The following is an 18,342-nucleotide window of genomic DNA, read 5'->3' on the forward strand; positions in this document are numbered from 1 at the left end:
ACTGTTAAAAAAATAATTGAGCATTATAATGATTTCTGAAGACATAGGAGGAATGAACACTTTGTAAATTTTAAAGCAGTGTTTGGGACATCAAGCCAATATATTGGAGTAAAGACAGGCATCCTTTTAAAATATCTATATTAAAAAACTATTCTCAAAGAAATTTAGTATTTATCGAAGAACTTGATGAGTTGCATTTTAAAATATAAAGCAATCTCTTAAAAGAAGCTCAAATATGAAATAAAAAATGAAATCATTTGCCCGGTATACTAGATCATAAATCATGCTGCTCGTAAATAAATAGGTGTTTGCAAAGCAGTTGCAAAGCCATAACTTGACAGGCCTTGTTTATAGAACACAGTGATCAATTTTGTTTCCAAATTAAAACGCAGACATGGTCTCAATAGTAAAATCAGGTCAATAGTAACTACAGCTTCCAAATTATGAACTCTTCTTGGCCGGGGCATTGACACAGTTTAACTACTAAGCCATGCTAGTGATTTCAACATCTTTTTTTTTTTTTTTAAATTCCATTGCATTTAGAACACAATAGTCTTCCATCTCTATGCTTCTAATAGCCTTTTCTCTGTTTCTCTGCAAATCCTAGTTCAGGCTCATGACACCATGTTCCCGGCAAGTCAAGTGAATGGCATATCTGGAGTTTTTTATATCTGGTGATGTAACAGAGAATTGATAGGACCCTGACTTCAGACACAGATACATGGCATTGCTCTCTTCAGTTGTACTTCTAACATGTAAAACACACAATGCCTTGCCTGCCTGTTTCATTTCTCTATAGCAGAAATTATTTACTCTGTATATTGTGCCTCAAGACATGCAAATGAGGAACATCAAACAACAGGTACATTTTCTTCTTTTTGACTTGATCTGCGAGGGAAAAGTGGCATTCCGCACTCACTGACACGTGTCCCTTCTTCCAGTGGTTCTCCAGCATCTAGCCCTCCTCTAATTACTGAGGAATTAAATACCCACTTCCCTCTCTCTTGCAGGAATGCCAGTCCTCTATAGCAGATGGCATAGTGGCAAATGAGAAAGAAGTGAAGTCAAAGTCGGCTACTTGCTTGTAGCAACTTTGAAGTTGGATTTCTTTTTTGAAATGTAACTTCTCACTGCAGGAGAGTAATAATGCCTGTGGCCTTGAGTTAACAGAGTTTTCCCTCCCCTTCTTTCTGGCAGGTACTTAACTTGGCCCTGCCCTGCATATTCCTGTTTAAATTTGAAATAACTTAAAATGCATCCCCTTATCATCTTCTTCTTCGCTTCATAGCTAGCCTATGACACGTAAGGGAAGTCACGGAAGGAAAGAGGGGTGATGTAGATTTAGGACACTGTGGAGTAGCTGTGCCCCACATTGACATGCTGGATGGCCGTGGGCGAGTTCAACTTTCAATGCCTCAGTTTCCTCCTCTGTAAGATGGTGATGACAAAATGACCTGTCATGTACAGTTGTAGAGAAACTTTAATGAGTTGACGCATGTACAGAAATTACAGTACCTGCCACATAGAAAGCACTCAGTGTTTAGTATTCCTCATGCTTTGATAAATTGACAACCAGGTGGAAAGAATCCACATGTGGAATTGCTCAAGTCCATTTGCGGTCCTTCCCAACTATTTCGATTCCATTAAAACTTCACATTTTCCACCTTTTCCTTCAGAAAAAGAAAAAATATTGTTCTGCACATTTCCTTTTCAGCACCGTCTCCTGTAGGAGGTTTTGATATGTATGTTCTTTTCTATAAGGACAGAACAATTAATGAAAGGTGAAGTGGGAAGCATTTCTCTCTATTCGGAAACTCCTTTTTCTTTGTCAAGATGTCAGTCTTCTATTGGGGAAGTGCTGATCCAACCATAATTTCTGTTTTTAAAAGAAGATGCCATTGATCTATTGGCAGATCCATTAAATAAAAGTACTAAATAAATCAAATAAGGACATTTTTTTTACTTTCTTTAGACAATTGGAGTAATTAGAATCTTGTTTGAAAACATTTTGAGAATATAGCTCCAGGTTTTGTGTATATTCAGTGTCTCTTAATGGAAAATTGCACAAACCTCTTAAAAATTACTCTTATCTGCAAGCAAAAAAAAAATGAATATTCTATTACATTTGTAGGGATATTCTTGATAGCTTTAGAAATATTGCTTCTCTTTTATTTTGCAAATCCAAGGAGACAGAAAGTGGTTGCTTTCAAAAAATTTCAGACGAGGAAAAAATGTATAACCTTTTTCTCTCATTTTGTAGCATTCTATGAGATTAGAAAATGTAGATAATCTTCAGGATACATCTTCTATGGCTCCCAGGTGTATGGGCACAGATGTTGCAACATTAAGTTTTGAAGTTAGCTCTACCAAAATATGGGTTTTGAAAAGAAGAGAAAATATTCAGCAGAAGTTCATGCTGATAAAATTATACAATAGTACAATGGACATATCCCTGGGAGATCTGAAATACAAAAATTTCAACAGGCATAAAGTGAGGTTTCACATATGGCAGCTTTTCTCATAGAGCCACATTGCCTCTTCCTAAATGAGTCCAGTTTTATGCTTTCCCAGCAGGATCAGCAGCACATATGAAATCCAGTAAAATAGTGCCATTTAGGCTGATAACCTAATAGGAAAGTAATGTTACAGGAGATCTCCTCAAAACAGGATCTCATATTTTAGCATAAAAGAAAAAGCCAGGATTAAAACATTTTTCTGAAGATTTTTTTTCTAGTTGAATTTAGAAAGAGTTGACATAAAATCTGAACTATATTAAAATCGTGTCATTGTTATATCACGTGATTTTCATGTACGACTTACTAGGAATATATTGGACTTCTTCAAGTGTTACATAGAAGGCATACATCCCAATTATTTTTCTTATATCAGTGGACAAGTATAATATGAAATAGTAATTATTTATTTACCTCAGGTTGACCAAAATATTACTGGCAACTTAAGGTCTATATTATGGTCTAAGATTTTCTTGGGAAAAGATGGATGTAGACAGCATACAAGTAGAAAGTGAACTAAAAGGCCATAACAGGTATAAATTATCACGTTGTGAGGCTAGTGTTCTGGCCTCTGAGCAGCGGGGCTGTGGAACAAAGTGTATGCAGATCCATGGCTTCTGGCTCTGGCTACGTGGTTTCTGGCAATTCGTTACCTTCTAGGAATCCCAGTTTCTGGGGCTGTACAATGAGAGGAATGAACTCAATAACTCCATTTCACAAATTTTCTAAGAAGGCCAAAGAACCGCATTCTTGATAAAACAAGGAGAGGCGACACGGGGGCCAGTGGTCATCAATATGCTGAGAAAGCTGAAATTACAGGTTTTACTCAGTTTCACTTGCTGCATTCTATGGATAAAAATGCAGAGGTGCCCTAGACCAGACAAAAAAGATCAGCCAATTCCACCATATTTTATTTCAGGACTCAACCAGTAGTGGAATCGCTGATTATTCCCTGAAGAGTCTCTCAATGGAGAAACAATGGTTTTCAGCTCTGAGTAGGTTTACCCCCAAATTCTACTCAGAACCAGCCTGGCTTTCCATCACCATCTTTCTTATCCACGTGGGAAGCATCCTTTCTCACGGTTCCTCTGGCCACTGTTTCATCTTTCGGTGAACACATAGTGAAACCCTTTTTCTTCTGTTCCTACCCGTCAAATCCGATAGGGATTCATTTTGTCTACACAGCACCACTACACAACCCTTGGCGTTTTCCACTATTGATGGGATTCTTACATCGCTGACAGAGCCCTTTCCTTTCAACTTGGAAAGCGACGTCCACACCAGCAATGCAGCAAACACGTAGCGTCAGCGGCAGGCAGGCTTTCCTCCTCCAGCCTGGGGTCTTCGCTTCAGAGAATCCTAGTTCAGGCATATTTCTGATGCACATAAAATATTGCACCAAGAGTGATTACGTTCCTGGAACTTGCTATTTTCAGAAAGTCTTTTTATCTCCTCTTTTCGAATGAAGTCAACTTTCATAATGCTGTGTTTTTCACATTAACAGAACTATAGTTGATTGGCTGGGGGGGGCAGTTTCATGTTCAGATAATTTCTTCTGTTATTGGTCTTCCGTCCAAATCGTGTGGCGTAGCTGGAATTTGTCAACCCAAATTTTGTTTTAGAATATGAGATAAGAAGCGCCTGGCTGACTCAGTCCATGAAGAGTCTGCCTTTGGCTTGGGATCCAGTCCCACCTTGGGCTCCCTGCTCAGCAGGGAGTCTGGTTCTCCCTCTCCCTCTGCACCCTTGTGCAGCTGCACTCTCTCGCTCTCGCTCTCTCGGTCAAATAAATAAATAGATAAAATCTTTTTTAAAAACAGAATATAAAATAAATTCATAATGCTGATCCTTGTTAAGGTTTTATGAATATTTTTAACTGTTTAATGAAATTCCTTGTTTTGGTTAAATATATTGAACATAAAAATTATAACCTTTTAAGCTAAATTACTTAGGTTTTCTGCATATCTGTATGTAGGCAATATGTACACATAGAACCAGTTCATTCCAATACACTGTGTAACAAGTAAGATCACAATATTTGTATTTATATTGACATGACTTTTTAAAAATTCATTTTTGGAATCCTAATCTTCTTCATGGTTCTCCTTCAAATAAAATGTACCTGACCTATAATTTTAAAGTCAGGGGCGCCTGGGTAGCACAGTCGTTAAGCGTCTGCCTTCGGCTCAGGGCGTGATCCCGGTGTTCCAGGATCGAGCCCCACATCGGGCTCCTCCACTGGGAGCCTGCTTCTTCCTCTCCCACTCCCCCTGCTGTGTTCCCTCTCTTGCTGGCTGTCTCTCTGTCACATAAATAAATAAAATCTTTTAAAAAATAATATAATTTTAAAGTCAAAAAACAAAGAAGAATGAATAGTGTATTCATGGCTGCAATAATAATTTTGGTTTCCTTACTGTATTTCTGTATGCATGTGTGTAAATTCAGATTCAGTGTCGATTCAGTAAGAAAGTATGTATCATGCCTCTTGAATAATAATAATAATATAATAATATTGGCCAAAATTAGGCCTTTTGGTCAAATCCTCTTGCTTGCTGGGATCAGCTTATCTTTTAAGATTTTGAAAAACTTACCCTGAACCTCCATGTTACATATAAGGGTGGGGGGGGGAGTCCTAGAAACTTAAGGATATGTGTAGGCTGCAATGAACATTAGGATCAAAACTTGTCATTATTAGGCCATCCCTATGTGGGGAATTTTCAGAGACCATCTCTTCTAATAAATGTCCAGCATCCAGCTTTGTTCCTGGAACCACTTTGGCTTTTTTTATTTTCTCCCCTCCCTAACTCCCCAGTTTCATTTGCAATTTGACTTCGTACCCCGCCTAGGTTGTCTGGTCTTGCCCAGAGGCATATGGCAACGTGGCTTATCAGAGTAATTTGCAAAGATGAAACAGACCTCTCCCTTAAGTAGGAGTCTGTCTCCAGGTGTGGAACTTTTTATTCCTCTCTGCTCCATCAGAGTCCTGCAGCTCTCTGTGCATGGTATACCTGAATTCTCATCTAATGAAAAGATTTTTACCTGCATCTAAGCATATATTATTATGCCTATATCCTTAAATATTCCAGACAACTAATCTCCTCTAAAGATAGTAAATTGTTAACATTGGGTGACATGCTTGTTATATTTGCTTTCTTCTCCAAGATAGTAAATAATGGTAAATTGTAATTTTCAGAACGATAAAATCATGACTCTCATACAGATATAAAATAAATACATGTAAAAGATTTTCTTTAAATCATTAATTAATGAGGGAACTAGTAAGATATAAAACTGATTCGAAAGAGAATTTTAGATGTATATATCTCCATAATGCACATACAATCAGGAATACCGAATATAGCCTCGCATAGACACATACACACATGACACTCACAGGTACTGAAATTTGAAAGACTAGTTAATTTCATAGAGGGCAATAAAATATATTCCTTCTTCTCCAGCAAACCGAATGCATTTGCATGGCTGCCAACAAGTCTCTCTCTTTTTTTTTTAAAGATTTTATTTATTTATTTGACAGAGACAGCCAGCAAGAGAGGGAACACAGGCAGGGGGAGTGGGAGTGGAAGAAGCAGGCTCCCAGTGGAGGTGCCTGATGTGGGGCTCGATCCCATAACGCCGGGATCACGCCCTGAGCTGAAGGAAGACGCTTAACGACTGCGCCACCCAGGCGCCCCAATAAGTCTCTTTTTCATTACTACAAGTTTTCTACAAGTTAACCTCTATCTCTACAGATGTATAAAATAGTTTAGTTGATAGAAAATTCATCAAAGGAGTAACAGCCTATAGAATCAGATCGTTCCAGAGAGTGTTGGACAACACCCAGCCTTCCACAGAAGGGACACCCACGGATCTCTTTTGCCCATTGTCAAGTCTTAGACAATTTTTCTTGGCAGTACACGAAGGTAGAACTGTCATTTTTTACCCTTTTTTCCCATTTCACTGAATTCATCAATGTTGGTTATCTGATAGGTTTCACAGACAGAGATAAAATACCAAGGCAGTGTTGGGATAGGGCAGCAACCTCTAATTACATCTCTGAGATTGTCACTTACTTGCTATCATTTCGTGCCAAGGGCTGCTATTCTACATATACTGTAATTGGACATGTACTGTGGACGTATATATACTTCCAAGACGCTGCACCTGTAAGATGCACCATTATTTTACGTATCGTAAAGGGATTTTTAAAAAATCTTGCCAATTAAAGTAAGACCCATTTTCTTATCATTTAGACATTTTATTTTATAACTATTGAAATCGCTCGTAATTATTTTATAACTGTTAAAATCACTAGACATAGGATTTTACCATAAATAACTGGAGAATACATAAACATAGAAATGTATTAAATAGACTCGTTAAGATATTGCTAAAACTTCATCGTATTCAGGGTCTGCTTCTGAATCATTTTCAATCCGAGTTATCAAGAGCTATGTTGTTTCACACATACTGTCCTTCCTCCGTGCCATTAAACACTTGGAAGGTTCAGACTTTAAGAGAATCCATAAAGAAATTAAAAGGCACTGCGCTATTAGTATTAAGGTAGAGCTACCCTACGTTTCGCTTCTAATTCGAGACAGTTGCTAAACACTTCTGATTTACTACCTCCTCGACTCCTTTCCTATTTCACTGCTATTTCCAAGGATTTTCATCTAAGCCATTGAGACGCATTCTGCAAGTTTTGGTATTTTTGTTTTTGATGTTAGTGCTTGTTTGGGATCAATGTCATTGCAACGTCCCGGCCAACAAAAATTTTACAGTTCTCTATTTCGTAGATGTTAAGATATGGAAACAATGCGCCTTAGTGTTATGAAATGCATTTATTTCCCCACGCAAACAACACGGAGCCTAGGTAAGGAAAACTTAATTACTGGTGATATAATAAAGTAAAGTTAGTTTTTCCTACTAACGCATAAATCTGCGTAGTGGTAGGATCCTTGCCGGCACGCTGGTACGCCGTTTCCTACTGCGTATCATATAAATGAGAGTGATAGGGGCGCCTGGGTGGCTCAGTCCTTAAGCGTCTGCCTTCGGCTCAGGTTGTGATCCCGGCGTTGTGGGATCGAGCCCCACATCAGGCTCCTCCGCTGAGAGCCTGCTTCTTCCTCTCCCACTCCCTCTGCTTGTGTTCCTTCTCTTGCTGGCTGTCTCTCTCTCTGTTGAATAAATAAAATCTTTAAAAAAAAAAAATGAGAGTGATAAATTGTTCCACTCATCCAACAGATACTTATTAATCACCTAATATTGATACATATATAGTCAATAAGGACCGTGTATGTATTACAATTATTGCACTCTGCTGGATTTTGGTAGAGGATTCATACAGAATAATGGAAAAAAACAAAAGAAATAATAGTTGCTTATATAAAAGCAAGCAAATTAAATATTATGTATTTTGGTTATATTCAGTATACACAAATTTTTCTTATGGTATATTTTGCTTATTTTTTGTGTTCATATATGCTGATTCTATATATCATTACTAGGTATTATATATCTTACTTATATATAACACTGACTAGCTTGAACCACAAGTAAGCTTAAGCCTCCCTGGGCCTTAGTTTCCTCTTTAGTGAGAGATGTAGTTGTCCTCATACCTCTTGGAGTTGCTGAAAAGATGAAATGAAACCATCTTTGCGGAGTGATCTGGTGCCTCTAGCCAGCTACCACCCGTCAGCCGAATCGGGCCTGCTGCCTCTTTTCATATGGCTGGGAAAAAAAGAAGAATTTGTGAGACATGGAAATTCTATTACATTCAAATTTCAGTGTCCACAAATAAAATTGTATTAAAACGTGCAAAGCCTGAAACATGTACTATCTGGCCCTTTACAGGAAAAAAAATGTGCAGACCTGCAGGCTATAGCATCCATGTGAGTATAGCCCAAATTATCTTGAATGTGAAACCACTCATGATCACGCAGGAACTCCTAAGTTATGCAGGGTTCATCAATACCCACGGACGTATACGCACGTGTGTTTCATTAGCCTTGCCAACACAGGTGTATTCCCACAATGCCTTGCGAGGCTGTAGGCACAGCATTTGCTCTGTCCACACCCCTCCCCAAACTGGGGGATTGGGAGAAAATGGCTTCCTCTGATGTTGATGTCAGCATCCTTTAGAGGCAAACCAAAACAGTGTGACTTGGGCAAGCATTTCCCACTTTGGATGGTGAGAAGGAATACTCCGAAGCCTTGGCTCTTTCTCCCTTAGAATAAAAATTTAAGTTTCCTGTAAACACTTTTTCCCCCACTATTTAAAAGGAGATTCCAGGTGCCTCGGTGGCTCAGTCGGTTAAGGCGCACATTCTTGATTATCGCTCAGGTCATGATCTCGGGGCCTTGGGATGCAGCCCTTTGTAGGGCTCTGCACTCAGCAGTGTCTGCTTGTCTCTCTCCCTCTGCTCCTTCCCCCCCGTTTAAATAAATACAGTCTTTAAAAAAATAATAAATGCTCAAAAAATTAAAAAATACAAATAAAAAAATAAAAGGAGAATAACCATTTTTACAAAAAGACCATTAGGTGACAGAACTAACAAAAATGCAGGTCTAATCTGTAAAATGAGTGGAATGCATAGTTAGGGATCGTAATAATATGAATGTGTAAATATGTTCATTTACACATTTTGTTGTAAAGACGAAAATATTATCAACCCAGATTTTGATATAAGGTTAAACTCAGATAATGGTTGGAGTAGCTGCTTTCAAAGACCACAGAAGCTCAACATCTCTTTGCATAAAATATTTTTAAAAAAATAACTAGCCACAAAATAATATGTGATGTACGTTAGATAAAATATTTACTGTACTTGGATTTAGACTTGACCACTTCACTTGACTCAGATGAAGGAGATTCCAGACTCTGTTGATTGTACAAAAGGTATATCCATTCTGATTTGGATTTCAAATTTAAGTGCTACTTTTCTGTTTTGGAAGGAAACTCAATTTCTTTTTATTCCTCGTCATACATCAGGTGCCTTCATTTTAGCACAGTATGTAAAGAACAGGTGGTATAAGGACTACTTTGGATGTTAATTATTTTTTTCATTTATTTCACTGTGAGGATTTACCTTTCAATGTGTTCTTATAATCAGGATGGAAACAATTAGGGAGCTTGCTGCTTGAGTGTTTCACTACATTTATTTTATGACATCTGCTGCAATGATTAAAAAAAAAAGAAAAGGAAAAGGGAGGTAAGCGTTTTAACAATAGTGAGGGGTTTGGGTTGATTGTATGCGATCACTTTATTTTATTGTGAATCTTCAAAGGAAATGTCGTGATGAATCAGTCAAGTTTCTAACCAGTAAATACCATCTCGTTGTTAGAGCTTACATTTTTGACATGGAAGCATGTCTGTTCATGTTTCAGAGATGTCATAGTTTATTAGTCTCGGATTTTAATTGAAACCACTAGAAAAAAAGCTACAGAGAAATCAGAATGAAAGGGGAAACATAGATATGTATTTTTAAAAACGTATTTCAAAGGAGAATGTTCTTTTTCCATTTATCACATTCAGTTTGTTCTTCAAATATACACAAGATATTTACTTCACCTGTCTTTCATTTTCATATACTTTGGAGCATAGTTCATAAGATAATAATACTTGGTATTGAGAAGTATGGCTCATAATATGTTAAGATTTGGGCTCATAGTTTCAATGTAAAGGAATACTTTTAAAAGTTAATAGTCATTTCATAGTGTGTTACATTACTCTTGTTTTTCCCATTGACAAAATATTATAGACAATCCTATGCCATCAGAAAATAAAACTTACATAAAATCTAGTAATTACATATAATTAAATAAGATAAGTAATAGAGAAGATAAATATAGATACAATGTGTGTGAACATGTTTGAGAGACAGAGACAGAGAGAGCCAGAGGGAGAGAGACAGACACAGGGAGGGGGGAGAGAGCACAGGCCTGAGAGCTCTGTTGGTATTTTTGAAGATGGATGAAGGAGACCATGGGTCAAGGAGCGTAAGGAGCCTCTAAAATCTAAAATATGTAAGGGAGTGGATTCTTCCCCAGAGCCTCCAGAAGAAAGGTAACTCTGCTGACACCTTAGTTTTAGCCCCATAAGACCCATTTCAGACTTCTGGCCTCTGGAACTGCGAGAAAATAAATCTGTGTTATGTTAAGAAACTAAGCCTATGGTAATTTTTACAACAGCAATAGGAAAGGAATACATTACCTCTCAACATGGGCTCTTCGAACCATGTTGTAAATTCAGGCTTGTCCTAATAGGTCCCCAGAGAAAAGAGAGGCTCCAATATCTTTCCATGTTCCAGTTGGGAATTACCATGAAGTTCTCCCTGCTTCTATAATCTATGCTAAATTAGGCAGCATTTTTATTATCATGACCCATCCCTTTTTAATGTCAGTCTCTGTTGGTTGCACAACTGAGATTTAATTCAGGTAAATCTAATTACCATGGCCACAGTAAGTGGAAATAGAAAAGTTATGCATCTCTAGGAGATTAGAAGAAAAGGATTCCAAGGCATTAGGGAAATGAAGAGTGGGAGAAGGAAAAGAAAGAGAAGAAAAGGCAGGAAGAAGGGTGGAAGAACGAGAAAGAGCTAGTTTCTATTTTCTGGTCTGGGGAAAAGAACAAAGTAAATATCCAACCACTGCTTTTTGGAAATGGAGCAGATATAAAATGCATGCCCAACAGACCTTCCCATTCTGGTTGTCTCTGGCTGACTAATTAGCACGAACTGGGAGGAGAGAACTTCTTGACCCTAACGGTCTTCTAATAGAAAAGACCAAACGGACCACAAACATGGTTAGTATATTATTCTAGCACAGGGGCTCTCAAATTTAGGTGGGTTTAGGCATTAGAGTGTGATTTCTGGACCCTGTCACCAGAGATTCTGATAAGGGAGAATTTTGTGGGCTTGGCTTTCTGCACTATCAGTCTCCTAGGAGATGGTGATGCTGCCGGTCTGTGGACCATCCTTTGAATGGCAAAACTAGTCTAGTACTTGGCATCCATATTTAGACCACTGTTCTTGAAAATCCCTTAGACCTTTCCTCCGCCTTAATTTCATTGGAGGGTAGAGTGGCTAAACATGGCAAAAATCATAGATACATAGATACCTAGGTAGACAGATAGTAGAGAGCTCACCCCTTCTCAGTAGATCCAATCGCCTGGATGCCTTTGTTAAAAGATGGCATGCTGGGCTCTATATCTTGAGTTCTTGATTCAGTAGGTTTGGGGCCAGTGGGCAGGTGAGAGCTTGCATGTTTAACTGCCCAGGTGATGCTGAGGCTGCTGGCCCAGGCGATACACTTAGAGAACCACTGGCAAAGCCCTTGTTTATTATCCACGCCAGCTGACCCCCATCAGGCACCAGGGGAGGAGACGGCCTTTTAGCATTGTCCCGGACAACCAGGGACAAGGGGCACTAGGGTGCCTGCGGTAAGAGTGGGAACCTCTTCCCAAAGTGAACCCCGGCATGTCTGAGATCAGCTGCTTCTCCTCCCTGTAAGCCTCTCTTCCCACGTGTGCCTTCCTGTGGGCAGTGGTGGTGTGTCCCTCCCGCAGGGGCTGGTCTAGGAGGCGATGTGAAGGAGGGAGCAGAACTGGGTTCCTAGGTTAGGAAGGTGCAGAAGACTGCGTCTGTCCTTCAGAAAACAGACCGGGGCTACTCCGGGAGAATCCTGAGCATTCCCTGGAGTTGCGTACCTGAAACACATGTTTCCTGGTGTTGATGAGAAGAAAAGAACGCAGGAAACAAAAGTTTTCTCCATCGTCTTAGTGGTCTTACCCATCTTTCGACACAGAGGCAAGACAGAGTCACGTGAAAGAAAGTGGCATTCCCTTGGCAAAGGTTGAAGAAAGGAACAAAAACAGGATTTGGGGCTTACCTGCTGCCCACCTTATAAGATTTACCCTCCGCAAAGTAAAAATAAACTCCGACTGAGCCGTCCCCTGTTTAAGTCCATTTGTCTTCTAAAAGCTAACATTTTCTCAGCTGAATTTGAGGGGATTCATTATTTTAAAAAAAAGAAAGAAAGAAAAGACAAGGAGAAACTGAACAGGGCTTTTAGAGCGATGCACATAAGCTGTTTGCCATATTGAATCAACACCTGGGGCATTGATTCCAAAGCCAAACGCAGGCTGTTATCTGGATTGCCAAGTATAACAGAAGCAACTGGCTGGCTGATGCCGGCAGAAAGAACGCGCCTCGCCAGGGCTGCATCTGAACCTGCCTTTGAGAACCGCAGATAACCCAGAAAGATGTACAGCAGTTGCTCTGAGACCTAATTCCAATTTAGGAGCCTAGCTTCCTCTCTTTACCATAACCAACCTATGATTTCTCCTTGCAAAGTCTTCTCGAAAGCAAGCTGACCTGATTCCTTTGGCTCCCTTCAAAATGTGTCCTGGTTTGGGTGTCCGTGTTTGGCTTTGCTTACTCGCTAAGCGCGGGTGTTGCTTAGTCCTTCTAAGCTTGCTGGGCCTGCCTTTCCCGCCATTCCAAGCCCTAATAGTCTCATTGACCCAGTAATTAAAGAAATCCTGTCCCTTTCCACTCTGGCTAGCTGCCCTCTTCCTTCTCCCCTATTGTTCTTTTAGTAATACCACCAGCAGATGGTTAGAGATTTTTCACCCTTTCAAAAGCTTTATATTTTTCCCATCTCATCAAGCATATCTCAGCCAAACGTAATTAGCTTAAGGCTTTTGAGCCCTCACGGGAGATCAGTAAAAAAACCCAGCAATTTCAATAAAGAGCTTGAAAAGAGGATCCTGGAAGGCCATGCCAAACCACAGGAGAGCTGCTATTATTTAGAAGCTTAGATCTCTCTCTTCCTCCCTGTCCCCCCTTTTGGCATTTTAAAGTCTCAGAATATTCATGAGGCCTCCAGGGCTTTGGAGCTTTGTTTTGGACCATTATTGGGTAGGTGGGATATTTAAGCTCTCTTCAGCGAGGTCAGTGTTTGGTTCCCTTTAATTGATTTCAATCAAGGAGCGTTTTTTTGGGTAGCCCTGAGTTACTCCCAAATGGCAAACAATTTGTTTGCTAAAACTCTTAGCCTTTTCATTCATTTTTTTTTTATCCTCTGGTTGTTGGAAACAAGCTGGTAAGCCTTCTTTGTAGATCCAAGCATTTGATATGAAGGCTAAATTAATTAACCGCAATACAGATTTGCGCCCTGCCTCTGAGTGGGGGGGAATCCCCTTTCTTTCTGAATAGCCACATGTATGTACTACGGAGCTGATCCCGCAGCCCGAGCCCTTTTCCCCACACTTAGGAGAAAGCAAGGTTTTGAGACCAAATTAAACTCTATTTTTATTGAAATGGAGGGAAGTAGCACTTAAGTATGTGAAGCACAGATTTTTCGTGGGATGTTAGGATGGGTATGGGCTCTCCCTTGAATTGTGTGATGTGTATTTTCTCTGAGCGCTCAAGTGGGAGGCTCCAAGCCTCAGGTGTTGGGTAGTAGGATGATTAAGTGTGTTCTCATGTCAGTTTCTCATTACCAAGATTTGGGTAAAAGGGGAATCATTCTTTGTAAATCCACCACCAGCTTTTTCAGATAAAGGGAATCAATGCCAACACTTGATTACAATGACCTTTTTTTTTTTTTTGTGGTCTCAAGTGAGCTAATCAGTTTCTTTCTGAATAGTGATGCACAGATGTGGGTAGGTGCCTATATATGCCACACTTTAGAGGACATTAGAAGCACGGTGGAGGGGTTTTAAGGTTCCTTTTAAAACATGCGAAGTGTGTTCTGAGCAGTATTACAGCCAAGGCCTAGGTTTGCAAAGCAATCCCCAATTACTTAAGAATTAACCTTGTTATGTTCCAAATACAAAGTAATGTTGGAGATACAAATTGACTTACAAAAAGATATAAGCCGGGTGGATGTTTTCTGTAGATAGGTTAAGTAAGAACTTGGTCTTTTGTGGGTGCTTTTCGTAAATGTTAGTTTTGCACAGAAGAATGAAAAATCAATTACAGTCAAGCCGCTCCATCATTGCTTAGAATACAGTAGGCCCAGAGAAACTAGACTATCTCTGGCAAGGGGACAGTTCTGGAAACTAGTTGTATTGGTGCAGAATGAGTAACACAAAAAGAAAAGGAAAAGAAATTGCCTGCAAGACCTTCACTTAATAACAAGAGAGACGGAGGCACAAGGACTCGTAGCAAACTTGATGTCCAGAAAATGTGCAGGAATGATCTACAGAGCTCTTCACAGCAGTTTTGCCATTAGCCAGTGTGCCGTGGGCAGGATATCTCTGGTTAATTCCATTTTCCAAATAACTGATGCTTAGCCGGAAAACTTTGGGGGCCAGTTATCACTGTTTCTGAAATTCCCAAAATGATGACACCCATTTGCCTCCATTTTGAAGTTGTAGAAATTAAGAGTATAAGGAGTTAATGCACCTGAGCAGGGTCATGCATGTAGCTGGCAGAGGCCAGCCTGACATCTGTCGTCCAAGTTGTGGCCCAGTATTCTTGTCTACCCTACTTCTTCTCTTCTGAGCTGCTCTGAAGGCTTGTTCTTCACAGACTAGGACACTCTAGGAGGTGTCTACAGCATTTCAACTTAGCTCCTTTCTGAAACGGTAAAATCACCCTACTGTAAATTTTGGGCTTGGGATTAATCCGAAAGGTCACCCAGTCTGGCTTCCCACTGTGATGCGCGAAAGCATTATTCCTTCCCAGCACATGCTGTAGCCTCTGCTATAGAACATACGTGATGGGGAGCTCACTACCTGGCATAGCAGTTCCTTCATCCGCAGGTGACTCTGAGTGTTGAAAATGAACTTGACTTCACTGCAGCTCCCACTGATTTGTGCCAGTTCTTCCCTGCGTAGGGAACTGAAATGAGCCTGGCACATATAGCAAGAGCCCGTCAAGTATCTGAAGGTAGTTTGCAAAGCCACCTTTAGTGTCTTCCCATTAGTCCTTTATTTCATCCCTTAGTTAGTCCAAACACCCCTCATATCACAAGTTTTTCTTTTTTCTTTAAGATTTTATTTATTTATTTGTCAGAGAGCACAAGCTGGGAGACTGGCAGGCAGAGGGAGAAGCAGGCTCCCCGCTGAGCAAGGAGCCCAACGCGGGACTTGATCCCAGGACCCCAGGATCATGACCTGAGCCTAAGGCAGTTGCTTAACCAACTGAGCCACCCAGGTGTCCCCATGTCACAAGGTTTTGAAACCCTTCCTCATGTTGGCTGTGTACCTCTAAGCAAGTTAAATTTGCCAACTCTTCTCTCAAAACACGGACACAGTGTTGCACACAATGATCCAGACCTTCATTTGTCAAATTAAGAGTTAAAGGAATTGCTTCAAGCCCTGACAGCTGTGTGTGTGAACATCTCCCTGTGTGAGATGATAAAGGATCTGAGGGGTGACACCAGCAGCCAGGCTGCAGAAGCTTGCAGACTATCCAAGCTTGCAGGCAGGCTCTTCTCTAATGATCCATGAACCAGCTATTTACCCTAGACTTGGTTTCCCCATCTGTAAATGGGGATAACCATAGAGGATTTTTGTAAGGATCATGTGTAAACTTCTAGCAATAGTGCCAGGCACAGAGTGAACTCTTCATCAATACTAGTTGTTACTGTTCTAAGCAGAAGCCCCTACTCCAAACTAAAGAAAATCCTCACATCCCCATGATGAACAGAGAGAAACTCTAAGAACTACAGGAACACTGGATCAAATGTTACCTCCACCCTCTAATTACTGGGCTGTTCTACTGCCTTCGTCTCTACAAGCACGATGTGGGACCACAAGGGCGCCCTGAGAGACATCTAGCCACTTTCATCCTCCAAATGTGCCCAGGCTAGCAGTCCAGTAATTTTCCCTTAGCTGCCAATGTCTTTGATAGTAAGAGACCTCATTAAAGGGATGCAGCTGGTCAAGAAAAACACCCTGAAGCCCTCGGCTTCCAGCAGATGTGCTGCGTCGTGAGAGTGCATCTGTCACAGCTGGTTCTGTCCCCATGCAGAAACGACACGGCCAGTGCGAACAGCTCCTGAGCCTGGCCAGAACGGGCCTGCAGACTGAAGGAATAAAACATTCCTGGAGGTGGATCTGTGCATTCCCAGCGACATTATTCTTAGGCACTTAGGCACAAAGCGTAAATGCCACAGCATACGTAACACGACTGTCACAATCACGGTTAACATTTGTATGGAAATGGCCAAACGGGGACCCAGGAGCATGGAAACAGCTATCCCTTGGTTTGGAGATTGAAAGTTGTAGGGTTTATCATTAATGTCGTTCCCTCACTCATGTTTCTTGTGAAGGGGTTTTATATTGACTGGAACTTCTTTCAACTGTTGGGGTTGGATCAGAGCGTGTTGCAGAGCAGGAGACAAACAGCACTCCCTACCTTGCTCCGTTTCATTTCCTCCAGGCCCATCCTATAAAGAAACTCAAAATCCCCCAAAGGAGCCACATTCTCAAGGAGAAGTAGATTGAGGACAAACAGAAATTTGAATTCTGGCAAATCAGTGACTGTAAAGAATTACTGCAGGAGACAGTGGTAGCTCCCTCTGATCCTTCTAGGTCATTCCTGGTGAGTTCGATCTCAGGCTATGATGGCAGAGGTCCAGTTTTTCTCTCTACTGTACTTGATTTTAAATGCCAGAGTTGAGGTTCTTGCTTTATATAAGCTATGTTATCATTGGTGTCTTAATTATTCTTAGGATTATTAATGATTATGAAAACCTCACCTTAGAAAATGCCAAGAGAGAGACAGAAGCAGATGGACTTGTGATGTGGGTCCTGGTGCATTTGGGTCACCCAGGCAGCAACACACAGCCTGACTGCAGAGAGATGACCTTCAAAGGCCCTTCTCCGCAGGGCTTCCCACAGGACCAGCGTCTTGTGACATTTTGTGCTGGGTACAGAATCCCACAGGCACTCCTCTCTTATCTCAGCATATGCCAGTGATCACAGCCACGAAGACCAGGGGACAGAATATAAAAGAATACTGCTTTGTCTTCTTACCATTTTATCTTATTTTCCCTCTAGAATTCATATTTTGTACCAACCATATTGTAACAATAAAGGCAGTTCTAGAGAATGGGGAAAAAATAGCACTGTGATATTCAGCCTTATTATATCAAACTGCTTTGGGCTTTACCCTCTTTAAAGTGTGTTCATGCATTCAGCTCCAAGGAGGTTTCTGGAAGTCCTCATGGGCAGTTCATTTCCTTATCTCCCATGTGCACTGCTCTTGGGTCATGGTCCTTGGGGTTTTTAAGAACTTAGGGTATGAGAACCATGTTGGGAGTCTTAGCATCTCCTCCATCCCTGGTGGGGGATAGTCTAGAAGCCCCTGGCAATCACTTCCCCCCAGTTGCATTTTGGGCCCTGTGAATCCAGATTCCCCATGATTTGAATTCTGGCAAATCAGTGACTGAAATAAAAGCAGCCTGATGAGGGAACAAAGACTTGGGCACCCAGAAACAGGAACTGGACCATCTCAACACACAATTTTATATATATTGGTCTCATCAAAACCAAAACCTTTCTCCTCAAATGTCAGTCTCTTTTCAAAATGCAGCCAGTCCTTTTCAGATGGTGTGAGTGCATCTCAGACGGTCCACAGGCATGAGAAAAAGCTTCCCCGAACAAACTGAACCCATGCAGCTGGGGACCTTGAGTATCTTACCCTAAATGGGAAGCAAGATGGTTTGGGTCACTGGTGCCAGGGCTTTGTGGGTGGGGCAGAAGTGTTTGGTGTCTTGGAAGCACTGTGAACTGGAAATCTGATGAAACATGTCCTCATCCGGATTCTGGCTGTCTGGTCCCTCCTGAACAATGGGGTATGAGACCAAATACTGA

The 18,342-nt window shown here is 40.8% G+C and overlaps 1 protein-coding gene across 2 annotated transcripts in view; it reads left to right on the plus strand.

Annotated features, from left to right (window-relative positions):
* Positions 1–18,342, plus strand: part of MACROD2 (mono-ADP ribosylhydrolase 2) — a 1,910,609-nt gene that overhangs the window by 1,850,465 nt on the left and 41,802 nt on the right. The gene's annotated exons all lie outside the window — the stretch shown is intronic.

The sequence above is a fragment of the Ailuropoda melanoleuca genome, chromosome 13 (assembly GCF_002007445.2).
Source record: "Ailuropoda melanoleuca isolate Jingjing chromosome 13, ASM200744v2, whole genome shotgun sequence".
Taxonomy (NCBI): domain Eukaryota; kingdom Metazoa; phylum Chordata; class Mammalia; order Carnivora; family Ursidae; genus Ailuropoda; species Ailuropoda melanoleuca.